Below are 15,178 nucleotides of genomic sequence, written 5' to 3' on the forward strand. Positions count from 1 at the left end.
AGAGATAGGAAACTACCCCTGGCTGACATTTACCTTTGTACTCTCCACTATCTGGCAACTCACCAAGGGATTCTTACTTTCCTCTAGAACTTTCTTAAAGCTTTTGCAGTCCAATGGGAATTAAAGATGAACAGGTCCTTGTTGGTTATCTATTTTGAATGTAGCACAGGGAAATCTGCTCAATATTCTGTAATAATTTAAATGGGAAAAAATTTGAAAAAGATAGATACATGTGTATGTATAACTGAATCACTTTGCTGTACATCTGAAATTAATACAACATTGTTAATCAACCATACTCCGATACAAAATAAAAAAAAAAAGATGAACAGGATTGAAGTATAGTAAAACAGTTATGATGGGGGAGCTAGTCAATCCATTAAAAATAGCAATACAATTAATATCCACTGAGTGGTTATAATGCGCTAGATACCATGATAATAACTGTGTGTATATTGAAGTATTTAATTCTCCCAAAAGCCCATAATGTAGGTCTGACAATGCATTTTACAGATGAGACTGGATTATAGAGTGACTCAGAAACTTCCTTAAAGTCTTAGCGCTAGTCAGCAGGTAGAACTGGGACTCAAATCTGGGTCTGTTTGATATCAATATCCTTACTCTGAACATTATAATCTATAGGTATATAGGTGGCTTTGTGGGTATTTTTTCCTCATTTTTCCCAAAGCAAAATATTAATAATGCTATTATCTCCTGAATATTCTTCACTTTTCATCCCCTCCTTAGTATACATTTTCTCTTATTTCTTTCCAAGCACCCAAAAGATGTCTTTTCAATGAAAAGAGAGCTCCTTTCTCCTAGCGTAAGCGAGACACTGTCTTTGATCTTCTGTAGCTTTGAAATTATTGAATCTAGATATTGCCCAACTCTCTTGCCCATTCTTTAAGTGGAGAGAACAAGATTGTACTAAATGTTAAAAGTAATGGACCAATATTTAAGAAGCACTAAGAGCTCTTCCACTCAATATTTTCCCAGAATGTAAAAGTATTTCCAATTACTGTGCTTTTCTCCAAACCTAGGATCAACAAATGAGTAACAGATGTCAACTTTCACGGAAGGCTACTCGCTGAATGCAGTCTGTTCTTGCTTATTGGAAACCCGTTAGCATGGGTTCTTTGTGTTTCTGTTACCATGACAATATTTGACCCCTTCTCATGTTTTTTTTTTTTTTTCTCCCAGATCTGACACACACTTCATACAAGTGGAATCATTACAACAAGAATTACTTGCTGTCTATGATGATAATCTTAAGGGGATTTCATTTATTGTCCTTTATCAGGACCATGCTGTTTATATAAGGACCTCAGTTTGTCAAGTTAGGGATATTTTCACCTTTTATGTTTCAGATTTCAGCTCAAAGATCACCTGTGAACTTCTTTCTTGACTCTGCAAGACTACATTAGACTACTAAGGTTTCTGCATTATCCCTTTCATTGCATTTTCTACAATCACTGAAGTTTTCTTTTTTAAAAATAGACATTTTTAGAGCAGTTTCAGGTACACAGAAAAACTGAGCAGACAGTACAGAGGATTTCCAGACATGTCCTACCTCTACACATGGACAACCTCTCCTCCATCACATCCTGTCCCAGGGTGACCACTTGGTACTATTGATGAACTTCTGTCAACACATCATTATTATCCCAAGTCCACAGTTTGCATGGTTTCACTCTTGGTGTACATCCAAAGGTTTGTGATAAATTTATAATGACACGTAGCCACAATGATAGTATGATTCAGAGTATTTTCACTGCTCTCAAAATCCTCTGTGCTCTGCCTACCCCTCATTCCCTCCTCCCCAGCCCACCAATAAGCATCAATATTTTTACTGTCTCCAGAGTTTTGCCTTTTCCATAATGACATATAGTTTACAGATTGGCTTATTTCACTTATTAATATGCACTTAAGGTTCCTCCATATCTTTTCATGGCTTGATAGCTCATTGTTTTAAGCTCTAAATGATATTTCATTGTCTATGTATACCACAATTTATTTATCCATTCACCTAATGAAGTTCATCTTGGTTGCTTCCAAGTTTTGTCAACTGCGAACAAAGCTACTATAAACATCTGTGTGCGGGTTTTTGTGTGAACAGAAAATTTCAGTTCTTTTGGGTAAATACAAAGGAGCACAATTTCTTGATCATATGGGAAAAATATGCTTATTTATTTACCTATTTGGAAACTGTCAAATTGTCTTGCAAAGAGGCTGTACCATTTTGCATTCCCACCGGGAGTGAATGAGAGTTCCTGTTGCTTCACATACTTGCCAGTGATTGATGTTGTGTGTGTATTGAATTTGGTCAATCTAATGAGTGGGTAGTGGTAGCTCATTGTTTTAATTTGTAATTCCCTGATGATATATGCTGTTGAGCACCTTTTCTTATACTTACATGCCATACGTTTGTCGTCTTTGGTAAAGTGTCTGTTCAGCTCTTGTCATCTTTAAATCAGGTTGTTCATTTTCCAATGTAGTTGTTTAATGCCTGTGTTCCCTGTAGTAACATAAAATCCTTGAAGGCAGGAGCTCTGAGTTTTTTCTTACTGTTGTAGTCTCAGCACCTAGCCCAGGGCCTGTAGGGATTCAATAAGTGTTTGTTTAATAAAAGAATGAGTGTGCGCATGAATTTGACCACTGCTCTGGCCAACTTGACGTCACTGAAACCCATATTTGCCAAGGTACTCATCACCGTAAGCAGTTTCCTTATTCTAATTCTAAGTTCCCTTATTTCTAAAGTGAATGTTATCATGAAATAAAACTTTCCAATGGGTGTGAGAATTATATGAGATAATAACTGAAAATACTTTGTAAACTGTAGTGCTATTTATTTCTAATATCATAAGATAATATTACTTATGAATAAATCCAGCAAATCAGACTTTAAAGAAACATTTCAAGAAAATTTTAGGTGTAGGATAATTGTCATCTACTTCAGTAATTTCAGTCTGAGCTTAATGCCGAGCTTAATGATAGAGCTTATGGTACAGCTTAGTGATAGCTCCTGTTAAATGACCGTGTTCTATATGCCAAGTGTTTTCCACACATGATTTCTAATCACTGTAACCACCTTGCACTGTAAATATCATTCTTCATAGATGAAAAATCTCTCGATCACAGTGACTGAGCAAGAATTTGAATCCAGGTTAGCTTCACAGCAAACCCTATGTGTTTCCACTTGCCCTGAATGGGGTTTGACAACTAAAGTAAATGAGCTCAAGTGGAAACTTTTAGCCTGCATACTTTTAGAATTTTCTGGAAGAATAACTCAATGTTTACAAGAGAAAATTGAGAAACTAGAGATTTCCACTGGTTACTGTGAAATAGAAATATTCTGGAAGTCATTGAGAAAGTGCTCTGCTTGCACCTCCATTATTGGTCTTTGAGAACCTGAAGTCCCAAGCCCTCATGCACAGAGATGGGCAACAAGGGCTCAGGCAGGAAGTGTGGCCAGCCCTGCCTTGGCCTTGTTGTGAAGCCAGCCTCTTTATGTCAAATATGGGCACTGATGCTTTCCCTGATGGGACTGCATGTTTCGGCTGGAAGCCCAGACATGAAGACAGGAATATATTGGTTGCCTACCCACTGGCTCAACATAACGACAAAGATCAGACTTAACTTGAAGAAAGGTTCTTTACTTCCTACAGTGGGATTGTTCACACTCATGTCTGGTTTGTAACTATATGACTAGACTATTGAGAGTTGCTTTCACAGTGACCCTTTCCTCCACATCTTGCTACATCCATAAAACTCTGCCAGAAGGCCACCTGGAGAACAGAGCACCTCAGACACCACGGAGTTTAGAGCTGAATCTATTCCTGTTAGCCACAACACAACAGATGTAGATCTAAAGTAGTCTGTTAGAATCAGTCCTGGGCAAATTTTAGGAGGTTGACAATTGCTAGGATTTCTATTTTAGTCTAGAGTCTGAAAATGTATTTTGTGCTTATTCTGCTATCTAGGTACAGTATTCTTCTAAAAAATGCTGGTTCTTGCCCTACTTTTTCTTTGCTGAAAGTCTCTTCAAGGCAGAAATAAATCTCTTCTCTGTATTGCTGTAGATTAAGTCTTATAAAATGTATCCCTTCATCTATGATAAAACTAGAAAATGGTAAGTGCTCTGTCATTATTGAAAGGCTACAAGCAAAAATGACCTTTCTTGCCCACTTTCTGCCAGCTGCCCACCCATGACCTGACCATCATCCCCATCTGAAAACATTTGATGAGGTCTTTCAGGACCACACATGAGAAACGGCATCCCCATCACTGAGACTGACTTCTGCCCTGCATCACTGCTTCTTATTACTCTTATCTGCTTATTGGATTACCATTAGCTACTTATCTTGACAAATGCACAACCATAAATATAATTTACTGGATTTTGAAACTGTAAGCCATGGCTTGTTTATATCTTTCTTTGTTTCCAGGCAGGATTTAGTAGTACATGGGTTTTATTAAAGGATCCTTCCTCTGCCTCAGTCCAGGCTAACAAATATATATTTCCCAGCTCCTTTCCCCTTTATTTTTCTGCCAAAAAAGCCCAAATAGAAACTGTTGCTTGGTTTATAACCTTCTAAATTTTTTTTCCCTAAAACAGAAGGCTATGGTGTTTGAACAAAATATGGCATTTCCTTCATAGCAATTTGTATGTTAGTGATGAGAAAGAGCCAAAGTAAAATTCAAAAATATTCCTGACACCTTATATCATACATGTGCCAGCGAAGTTTCAGACAGGAATTCATGAAGTAAAGAATCTTTTCCTATTTTACCTTTAACGAGTGAGTGCACATTTTTCTTCATTTGAGCAGTGCATATCTTATGGAACTCTGAAAGACAAAGACCCTACAACTGGATTCCAGCTGCCAAATATGGAATCTGTGATGGGTGAACCTCTATTCTGCCTCAGCATCAGCTATGCAAACTCTTCACAACGCCTCTTTCACTTGTTCTAAAACCACCAAACCTTATCTTCTGCCTGGAAAGTTTTCCACTGATTAACTGACATTTCTATTTGAGACACTTGCCTGGATTCTGATGTGGGAAATTCAGGGACAAGTCAAGAATGCCTGGGTTAAAAATTTTTTAGTTGGAGTTGAAAGAAAATCCAGAAATAGAATTCAGTGGTTTGGGCATGGGAAGGTTTCAAGAGTCTGTAGACTCGGCTAATGGATTCTGCAGTCACTGCTTTTTAAACCTCTCATCAAGCTATTTGCAAATAAGCAGGGAAGACCTGCCCTTTAGCCTGTGCATGAAACATGTACTGTCCTTACTTCAGCCCTCAGAACCCCCAAAGAGACCCTAGGGCACTGATCCAGTTTGCCCTCTGAGCTGTGAAGCCCCTGGGTTATCACAGAATACCCATCAGTGTCGAGAGCAGGTGTAACTCATTCACTCACACAGGCAGATGCAGAGTAAAAGCATTTGCAAGTGATTGTATTATTTTTACCAAGTTACCAAGTGCTTATGAAAACAAACTGTTCTATTCAGAAAACCCCAGAATTTGCAATCCAAATCTTTCAAACTTCTGGGGCCTTTGATCTTAGTATGACTCAGTAAGACAATCCCAGCCCCCATCCCACAGTCCAGGAGGGACTCCTCCCTGTATCCCACAAGATTTCTGGGGAGCTGTTGATTTCTTGGTAAGTCCACACAGCATCCAATGTAGCAGCAGGCTTTAGGTCTTTCTGGTCTCCTTTACCTCATGCTGGAAATCACTCCAAAACCTTCCTTCCCTCAGAGTACCACCAAGTCTTTTGTATCTAGTGAAATTTACAGAACATTTGAACTATTAATAAGAGAAGGGCAAAATCTTCACCTTGGATTTTAAATATCACTATCCAAAGATTCCATCAGCCAATTCTCACCATAGGCAACTTATCAGAAGCCAAGCTCTCTTGTGGCTCAGCTGGGAAAGAATCTGCCTGCAATATATTATTATATATTAAAGATATAATTTAAATCTTATACACTGATGCTTGAAGGCAGGTAACATAATCCACATTTAATAATGGAAGAATGGGAGGGTCTAAGATGCTAATTAATTTGCCTGAGGTCACACTCCTGGTAAGTGGTGGAGATAGGATTTAATCCAAGGCTTGGCTAATTTGTAGGTTCATGTCTCTTCCTGCATACATGCAATGAGTTGCCAAGGATAGCTTCTTCTGGTCCTACTCCCTTGCTTTTTGGGTAGACAAAGATCATAATCCAGGCAGTCAAAGAACCTAGGAAGCAGATTCCTCCCAATAGCTTCATTTGTGCCTTCTGTCTCCCAAACATAAACTGAACTCATTAGAGAAAAAGTTTACTCTCCTGTCTATAAAGACCCTTAAATTCTCCAAAGCTTCACAGCTGTGTGAAGCACACTATGCCCTTCCTTCCTCATCCCAAAGTCCTACAGTAGAACGTTAACTTCGTAGAAAGGCTTAGGTTTTATTCACAAACACCCATTTTATTTTATCACAAACACCTATTGACACAGTTTATTAACATATTCCATTGATGGTATACATATTTTAGGTTAAGAATTACAATAAATACAATGACCTAGAATTAAACAAATCTTTTTTCCTCACTCAAGTAGAAGCTTAAGAATCTCTTTTCTCATATTCTCCCATCTTCTACAATGATCCTCCCAAGGTCATTGTCTCATCCACTCATTTGGAATGATGATGGGGTGACTAATGGCCATGTGGGAAAAATGGAAATCAGGGATGGTTCTGAGTGGCACAAACCTCTCCTTATTCCTGAGCTCCTCCAATTACAGTTGTACCTGCTGACAGATGCAGACCTGCTAACTCACAGAGAAACAAAGAAATCTTGGTGTTTTTTTCTTGGCACTTAGAGTTACCAAGTTTCTCAAGAACGTCTTCCCTGGAGGAAAAATAGAAAGCATTCACTGACCAGAAATACCTCTTAATAAAGAGATCCTGGATAATGTCAATTGCCATTAATGAAAGTTATCTTTTCCCTATCAATAATCTTCCAAAGATTGAACAGAAATCACCAGGACACTGTTGAGACAAAATCATGGTGGATAAGCCATCACTATTTCACACATGGATTAATGTATCCCCCTCCTATCTACTTTCAACTGCCTCCCACTGTGTGTGGGGGGCCCCAAGACCACTCTTAGGCTCAGCGATTTGCTAGAGGGACAGACGGGACTCAGAAAAGTTGTTATACTCATGATATAGTTTATTATAGTAAAGGCATGCAGTTGGAAATCAGGAAAAGTCACATGGGTGGAGTCCAGGAGAAACAAGGCACAAGCTTCCAGGTGTGTCCTCCTGGCGGGGTCGGACAGGACACATTGAATATTCTTTCAACAATGATGTGTGACTACACTTGTGAATTGTTTCAACTAGGAAAGCCTTGTGTTCAGGCTTTTATTGTGGGTCAGTCATGTACATATACAGCATCTGTGTGAGTGATCCCAGCTACTTAGACTGCAGTCCTCTTATCTGCTAAAACTAGTACAGCCTGCCTTAAACCCTCATGAACAACAAAACTCTTATTAAACAGAGCATTCCAAGGGCTCAGAAGTTATCTCCCAGGAGCCCCACAAAAGCATCTTTTTTTTGAAGCCAGATTTCTGTTGAATGTGCAGGATTTGAGCAACCCAGGCCTGCTGAGTTAACTCTCACTTCCCTTGAGTCTATTCTCTGCAGAGATGACTGCTTAAAGTCAGAAAGATGCTGTTTAAAACTGAAGACAGGAAACATCACGACTCCTCTGCTCAGAAGCCCTGAGCTTCCTTGGTGGCTCAGACAGGAAAGAATCCACCTTCTATGAGGGAGATTCAGGTTCAATCCCTGGGTTGGGAAGATCCCCTGGAGAAGAAAATGGCTACCTATCCCAGTATTCTTGCCTGGAGAATTTCCATGGATAGAAGAGTCTGGAAGGCTACAGTCCATGGGGCCACAAAAAGTCAGACTTGACTAAGCAACTAACACTATGACTCTACGTCATCTGGTTGCCTGCCATATCTTCATTCACCCCATTTGCTCCTCCTTTGCTCACTAGACTCCAGTCACATCAGGCTCCTCCCTGTGTCTCAAAACCATATGCCATTCATGCCTTCAGGAATATGTTTCCTCTCCCCAGAATGACTTTTTCTCGTTTGTGCACAAGATTTCCTTCCTTGGTCACACCACCTAACATTTAATCCCCTTCCCAGAACACTGAATATTTTATTTTTGCCTATTTTATCCTCTTTACCACTTATCATTAACTATTATACTCTATAACTTCTTTATTATTCATTACTCATCTCTCCCCTAGAATGCTAACTCCTGAAGTGTGTTATCTGTTTGTTCTCTGCCATATCCATGGTTAGAACCATTTGACTGACATACTCAATACTATTGTTGAATGAATAAATAAATGAGGTGAATAAATAAATAAATGGTTGTATGGATCCCCATCCTAAGTAGCCAGGGAACAATAATCATCATATCAACATCACATCAACATCATTGATAAAGCTTTACCCTTTTTGGTCATTTTACAGATTTCAAAAGGTTTCTGTAGTTATTAACTACCTGGGTCTCATCTCTCTGGGAGGTGAGTATAATAAGTGGTGAATGCTTCTTCTGTACTAATGTGGGATGTAGGATAAGGTGAGTACAAGGTAAGGAGATGCAGAGGAAAGGAGATTGGAATCAATGTCTTCGGCATTTTGGTCTTCCATAAACTTCCATTCTGTGGGGCTTGTATAAGACACTATCATTTATGGGTTCAGTTTGTCTCTGTTTATAAAATAAAGAAGTTGAACTTGGATTTGATAATTTGAAGTCCTTCTTTTTCCATAAGCTGGTTGTAAAAGTCCAGTTTAATGAGCTCCAATGTGGTTTCTTTCAACTCATACTGTTCTTTTTCTGAGAAAGGACAGCTTGGATGAAGGGTCTTCTTTCTCTAAGACTATAGGTGGGATTCTAAGTCTGTCCTGAGATTCACCTTGAACTTCCTGTGGCAACTGCTGCTATTGCAACTAGGAAGGGTAAGTAACTCCTTCTAATACTTTGGTCACCTCATGCGAAGAGTTGACTCATTGGAAAAGACCCTGATGCTGGGAGGGATTGGGGGCAGGAGGAGAAGGGGACGACAGAGGATGAGATGGTTGGATGGCATCACCGACTCAATGGACATGAGTTTGAGTAAACTCCGGGAGTTGGTGATGGACAGGGAGGCCTGGCATGCTGCGATTCATGGAGTTGCAGAGTCGGACATGACTGAGCGACTGAACTGAACTGAATTGAAGTTCACCCTTTTATTTTAACCAAGAGTCTCTACTGCTTTCAAATATATAATAATGTTTCAATAACCTGGAGAAATGCCTATGCTATTTTACTAAGTGTTAAAAACAGCATCAAAAAGTAAATTTAAAATATTGTCTTAATTATACAAAAATGTGTATAGCAGAAAGTATGGAAGTATGCAAAATGTCAACCCTGGTTTCTTTGTGTAGTTAACTTGCAGTTTTCCCCATCTAGCTATTTGTTCATTTCTGTATTTTTCAAAATGTCTAAAATAAATATGTATTGATACCTAACATTATTTGCTTAATTTGAAATTTTAAGAGAAAACCAAACATAATAAGAAAACTAAGTATAGAGAGACAAAATTTATAAGTTATTTTTATTTTCCAAGGTCATTTTTTGAGATTATGAACATAGTTGACCACAAAAGGTTAAAGTTTGTATTTCCTTGGATTGAGTATAATTTCAGTACTTAGTCAATGCCAACTGGTAGCCAAGCTCTCCTTTTTGGGATGTATGCTGGAGGATCAGAAGTTTATTTGAGGAGAACAGCCATTAGAATCACATCTTTAAGGCAATTTAAGTTGCTCCCAGAACTACCTTTTGCCCCAGCCTAAATGAATTTTCACCTACTTCAATCCACTGAGAAGTAACTCAGAACCAGAAAGCTTTGCTCTTTATTAGTTCTGGGACAGATAGACCTGAAGCAGCAGCAAGTTCTTGTTCCAGATGGACCAATCCGATCGTGTTGACAGTGGTTTAAAACAAGTGGGATACTTTTAAGGCAGAAGTGTGTGTGTGTGTGTGTGTGTGTGTGTGACAGAAAGATTCTTGATGTTCTCTTAAACTTTGTACTTCCTCTCTGCCCATATATAATTCTCCCTTGTTGTGGGAAAGATATGATAGACAATAACAACAACAGACCCCTAAGTGAGCTGTTTCCGAGCTTCCTTTACACCCTATTGTTTAACTGAGTGCTAAAGTTCCCGAGTTTAATCCTCTTTCTCTTTCTTAAGTGCCGAAACTGAGTGTACATGAAACGCAAAATGTGTTTTCCCAAGTATCAGGTTTCATAGGCAGATGTTACATGGATGTGACCAACTATGTCTGTGTGTATTTTCAGTAAACATTTCAACTTCTATTATTGATTTTAACTTACCCAGTTTATCTGTTTGTCAACGACCCTCTGCCTCCACATCCAAGGGACTGGAACTCAGCTGAACTTCCCATAACACAACTCACCTAATTGTGTTCTGTATCAGTGTATGTTAGTGCATGTACTTTATCGTCCTTATAATATTACAAGTTCTTAAAGATTAGGGGCTGAATCTATTTTTGAAATTTTCATATTCTCTTACACAATGTCTTTGTCACAAGAGTTGATGGCTGTCACTGAGATTACCTAAGTAGCCAGTGGTTGATGGCGGAGGGGAGACAAGAGAGGACAGAGATTTAAGATGTGTTAGTACAAGCTCTTAACAGTCACTGGACTGAGGACATTAAAAAACTCATTTTCTCTGATAATATCTTTTATATGTGTATTATTAGAATCACTTTATAGATGAGGAAAAGGAGATTTGAATGAGTGACATCATTTATGTCATTTATGAAGCATTGGGATTCAAAAACATTTCAGTCTAATACTCCAATTTTAAGTCTTTTGACTGTTCCAGGAGTTCACAGTGACCTTGGCCTTGAAATTTCCTCCAGATTACCTGGCAATCGTGGACATTTCATTCAGTACAGCAAGAAATGTACCATCTCTCTCTTGCTTTTCTACAGGGTCCACTGTCTTATTTGTAAGCAGCATCTGGAGCCTGGGAGAACCTCTGTTTCTTTTGAAACTTGGCTTTGAATGTTAAACCTATTTATTTATAAAGGGCATTTAAGAGCTCTCCAGAGGCTGATGGTTCTACTATTTGCAGGTGGATCCCTGCCCAAACTGAGGTCATCTTTCAGAGTAACAGTTGAAAGCAATGGTCTTTCTCTCTACTTTATCTTTTTCATGGCAGGTAACTCATTTGTCAACAGCATGCCAATCAAATCTCAATTATGAATGAATGCCCTTAGGAAGGAGGACATTTTAGGAATGGACACATCATGTGGTAGAATCCCGAATGTATTTACTGGCGCTTGCCATCAGCGCTAAGTCACTTCAGTCGTGTCCGACTCTTTGCGACCCTATGGACTGTAGCCGGCCAGGCTCCTCTGTCCATGGGATTCTCCAGGCACGAATACTGGAGTGGGTTGCCGTGCCCTCCTCCAGGGGATCTTCCCGACTCAGGGATAGAACCCATGTCTCCTTCAGCTCCCACACTGTAGGCAGATTCTTTACCACTGAGCCTCTGGGAAGCCCGTAATGGTGCATATGACACCCTATAAACAATGGATGTATGCAGTCCGGCCGCTTCACTGACCCCTGATGTGGAAACGGATGGAAGGAGGTTCTTGCTGTGCTCCGTGATCACTCCAGTGAGCCGATCTCCCTCTCTCCTGCTCATAGCATTCTAGGCAGCTGATGATAATGGGGACACACCTCACATACCTATTTAGGGAAAGCTGCACTACCGGGAAGAGCTCCTGGAAATGATGGGAATGAGGCACTGTGCAGGCAGACTCCACACAGTCAAAGTCCAGCTCATGGGGGAGGCTGTGAGGCTAGAAATTAACAGGAGAGGAGCCAGCAGTAAATAAGACAATCCCACCTCCACAGCACCCCCCGCCCCGACTCCTCAGGGAGCTTGAGGCTTCCTCCTAACCTTTCTTTGACCCCAGCTTACTCGAAAGTGGTCTGTGCTGGCTGAGAGCTTGGTAGGAACCTTTGCTCCCTGCAATATTTTTTTTTTACACCATACCTGTTCCCTGGTGGCTCAGATGGTAAAGAATCTGCCTGCAGTGCAGGAGAATTCCATAGACAGAGCAGCCTGGTGGGCTACAGTGCTTGGGGTCACAAAGAGTCAGACATGACTGAACGACTAACAGTGTGTATAAAGAATTTGTACTGAGATTTCACAAGACCCTTGACATTACCCAAAAAGAACATCAGGAAACAGGGCAAGCATCAGTGTGTCTGCCTACATGCAGAGGAAACTTCAGAAAGAGAGCCACTCTGGACACAGAGTGATAGCAAATTCGTTGAACTCAGAGAATCCACAGATTTTGTGTGCTTTGGGAAAATAGGAACTGACCACAGGACTCTGGGCCCATAGTTTCTGTCAAGTTTTTTCCCTCTGAGGATTTTATTTTCCTTGTGCTTTTCTTTGGTGAGAGCTGGACTTGAGACCCAGTTCATTGTTAATTAAAAACACGATAAACATCATTATTTACTTAAAATTAGATTTTTGTCGGTTAATACTGAACTGCCACATGAAACAAAATGCCCTCGTGCAGACAAGGCCCAGAGGGTTGCGTAACCCAGGCTGCCTGCTTCTGTTTTCCTAATGAAATGGCCGCGCCTCTGGTTTTATGGGCACGACAGAGTCTGGGAAACGCACACATCAGTGTTGCTCCTGAAGGAACATGCTGATGAAATTCTTCTGCTCTGAGCTGCTTCTCTTTACTTCATTCCCCCTGCTGAGTTCTTCCTTCCTTACTCGGCAGAGGAGAAACTACTTTGGGGTTGAAATAAACTCAAATGGAGTCTGACTCTGTCCCTTATACCGGTAACTTCTCCTCTTTTATTGTCTGTGTGCCTCTCTCTGGATTTTCCTCGTCTGTCTTGGATGTTTGTCTATTTTCACTAGCAGACATCCTCCACTGACCCTGTTCGTGAGGTCACGTTCCTGTTTGTGTTAGAACCCAGAATGGTTGTGCTTGGAAGTTGGAGCCCCAGACAAGCTTACCAGAAGCTGAGATTCACTGTGGTCATAACAGAATCTGATCCACAAGACAGAGAGTATGTGAATCAACACTCCAGTTCCAGTTTGCTAAGGCGGGACCGTGACTGAGGTTTTGTAGCGAGATGGGGAATATCCTGCCAGGGAGGGAGACAGGGAAAGGTGTGTGTTTGGAGTGGCTTCAGACAAGAAGGCACAAGCTCTGTCGTTTGGTTTCAAGGGAAGATTATGAAAGAAGAGTCCTTCCCAGGGCACGTGGACTCTCATTATCAAGGTGGCCACTGACGGTCCGTATGAAGGCCAGCCTGGCTGTCCATACCAATCCTGAGATGGGTGACTTACTTTGGAGGGCAGGTGCTATACTGAGGTGGTGTCATTGGCCAGGCGGGAGACCAAAAGAGAAGCGTTTCTTTCTATGGTGGGATTCATGCTCCGTTTCCCCAGCTGCTTGCTCCCTGGAATGGCACCCCAAGCTTTGGCCCCAGGCCACCAGGCCTTGGAGCTGAACATTCCTCGAGCCTTTGGAACAGCTTGGCATCCGGTCAGGCTGCACATCTGGGATGTGCAGCTGGATTCAGAACTTTCCAAGGGACTCTGGCACTTGGCAGTGTGTTGGGACTGTTGGCATTGACTCAGTTTGAAGGGGTTATAGCCCATATTTCCTCAAATGGGGTTTCTTGCTCATCAACACCTGCAGTCCAATGCAGAGAAGGAGTCTCTGCTCCACTCAGGCAAAGAGAGCAAGGTCACAAAGTTGGATGAATAAGCCCAGTGTAGCAGGTCCAGATGTCTGTCAGCCACGGGATAAGGTTTTCTGTTCAGAGGAGAGCAGTGAACAACAGGATGTGATTAGGAATTCATGGAACAAACGGACTTCTCTCTGGCTGCCTGTGGCTTCTTCATGGCACTCACAGTTTACCCAGACTGCAAGGAAGGCAGGCAGAAAGAGCCACGCCCACCCTCTTTTCCACCCTCTTAATGTGTCTGCCTCCTCAAACACAGCAACGGTCATTTGTTGAGTACTTATTAAGTGCCAAGAACTTTATATACATTGGCTCGCTTAACCTTTACAAGAACCCGGTGATGTATGGTTCCTGCTCAGATTTGAAGCAAAGGAAACGGGACTCAGAGATATTAATTATCTCAGACTTCTAGACACTGTTAGAGAGTGGCCAAAGGAAATTCTGTGTTGTTTCTATCTGCCTTCAAAGTCCATTACTCTTCATGACTTGGTCATGCCACATTAACTTGACTTTCCAAGAGTTTTGATAGGAGTTAGATTATCTAGGATACAGGGTGACTGCTGTAACAAAGACCCAAGATAAGAACAGCTTACACAAATTAAAAGTTCAGTTTTTCTCAACCAGGACAAAAGCAGTCCAAGGCTGAGGTGGTTGTTCTGCAGGGCCAGGAAGGCACTATAGCTCCTCTACATGGTTCAGTGCGGTTCTTTCTGACATCTGCTTCCAGCTGGAAGAATGAACAAAAGTGAGGCGAGACAACACCGCCCCCCCCAAATGGCTCAGTCATAGACCCACACATAGCAATAAGGATAGCATAAAAATTAGGCTTTATGCTAAACCTTTATGTGGATGACTAAAGTCTAATACCACATAAGCATAGCAGAGGGCAAGAATGGATACTGAGGCACAGTTCTCCCTATTTGCCATGTATTCTAATGGCCCATCTAAATTTCAGAAGGAAAAAAAAGTGTGATACCTTTAAAGTAAAGGCATCTGGATCTTTCTGGAGGGAACTGATCAAGGATAATAGGAGTCTGAGATACAAGCAAGCCATCTTCCTTGAGATATGGACAAATAGGAGAAAGAGAGAGAGAGAGAGAGACCCATAAAGATACTAGTGATTCATAGACCATTGGATAGAACTGCTCATATGGCTTCAACTGGACTGCAACAGAGGCTGGAAAATATAGGGGAGTTCACAGATTTGGGATGAGCATCAATTGTCTCTGCCATGGAGATTTCACACAAACACAAGAATTTCCAACTTTTCTTGGAAAATCAGATGTAGCAACTCAGCTCAGGTTTACTGAGCAAGATCCACAGG

Source organism: Cervus elaphus, chromosome 16 (genome assembly GCF_910594005.1).
Source record: "Cervus elaphus chromosome 16, mCerEla1.1, whole genome shotgun sequence".
NCBI lineage: Eukaryota > Metazoa > Chordata > Mammalia > Artiodactyla > Cervidae > Cervus > Cervus elaphus.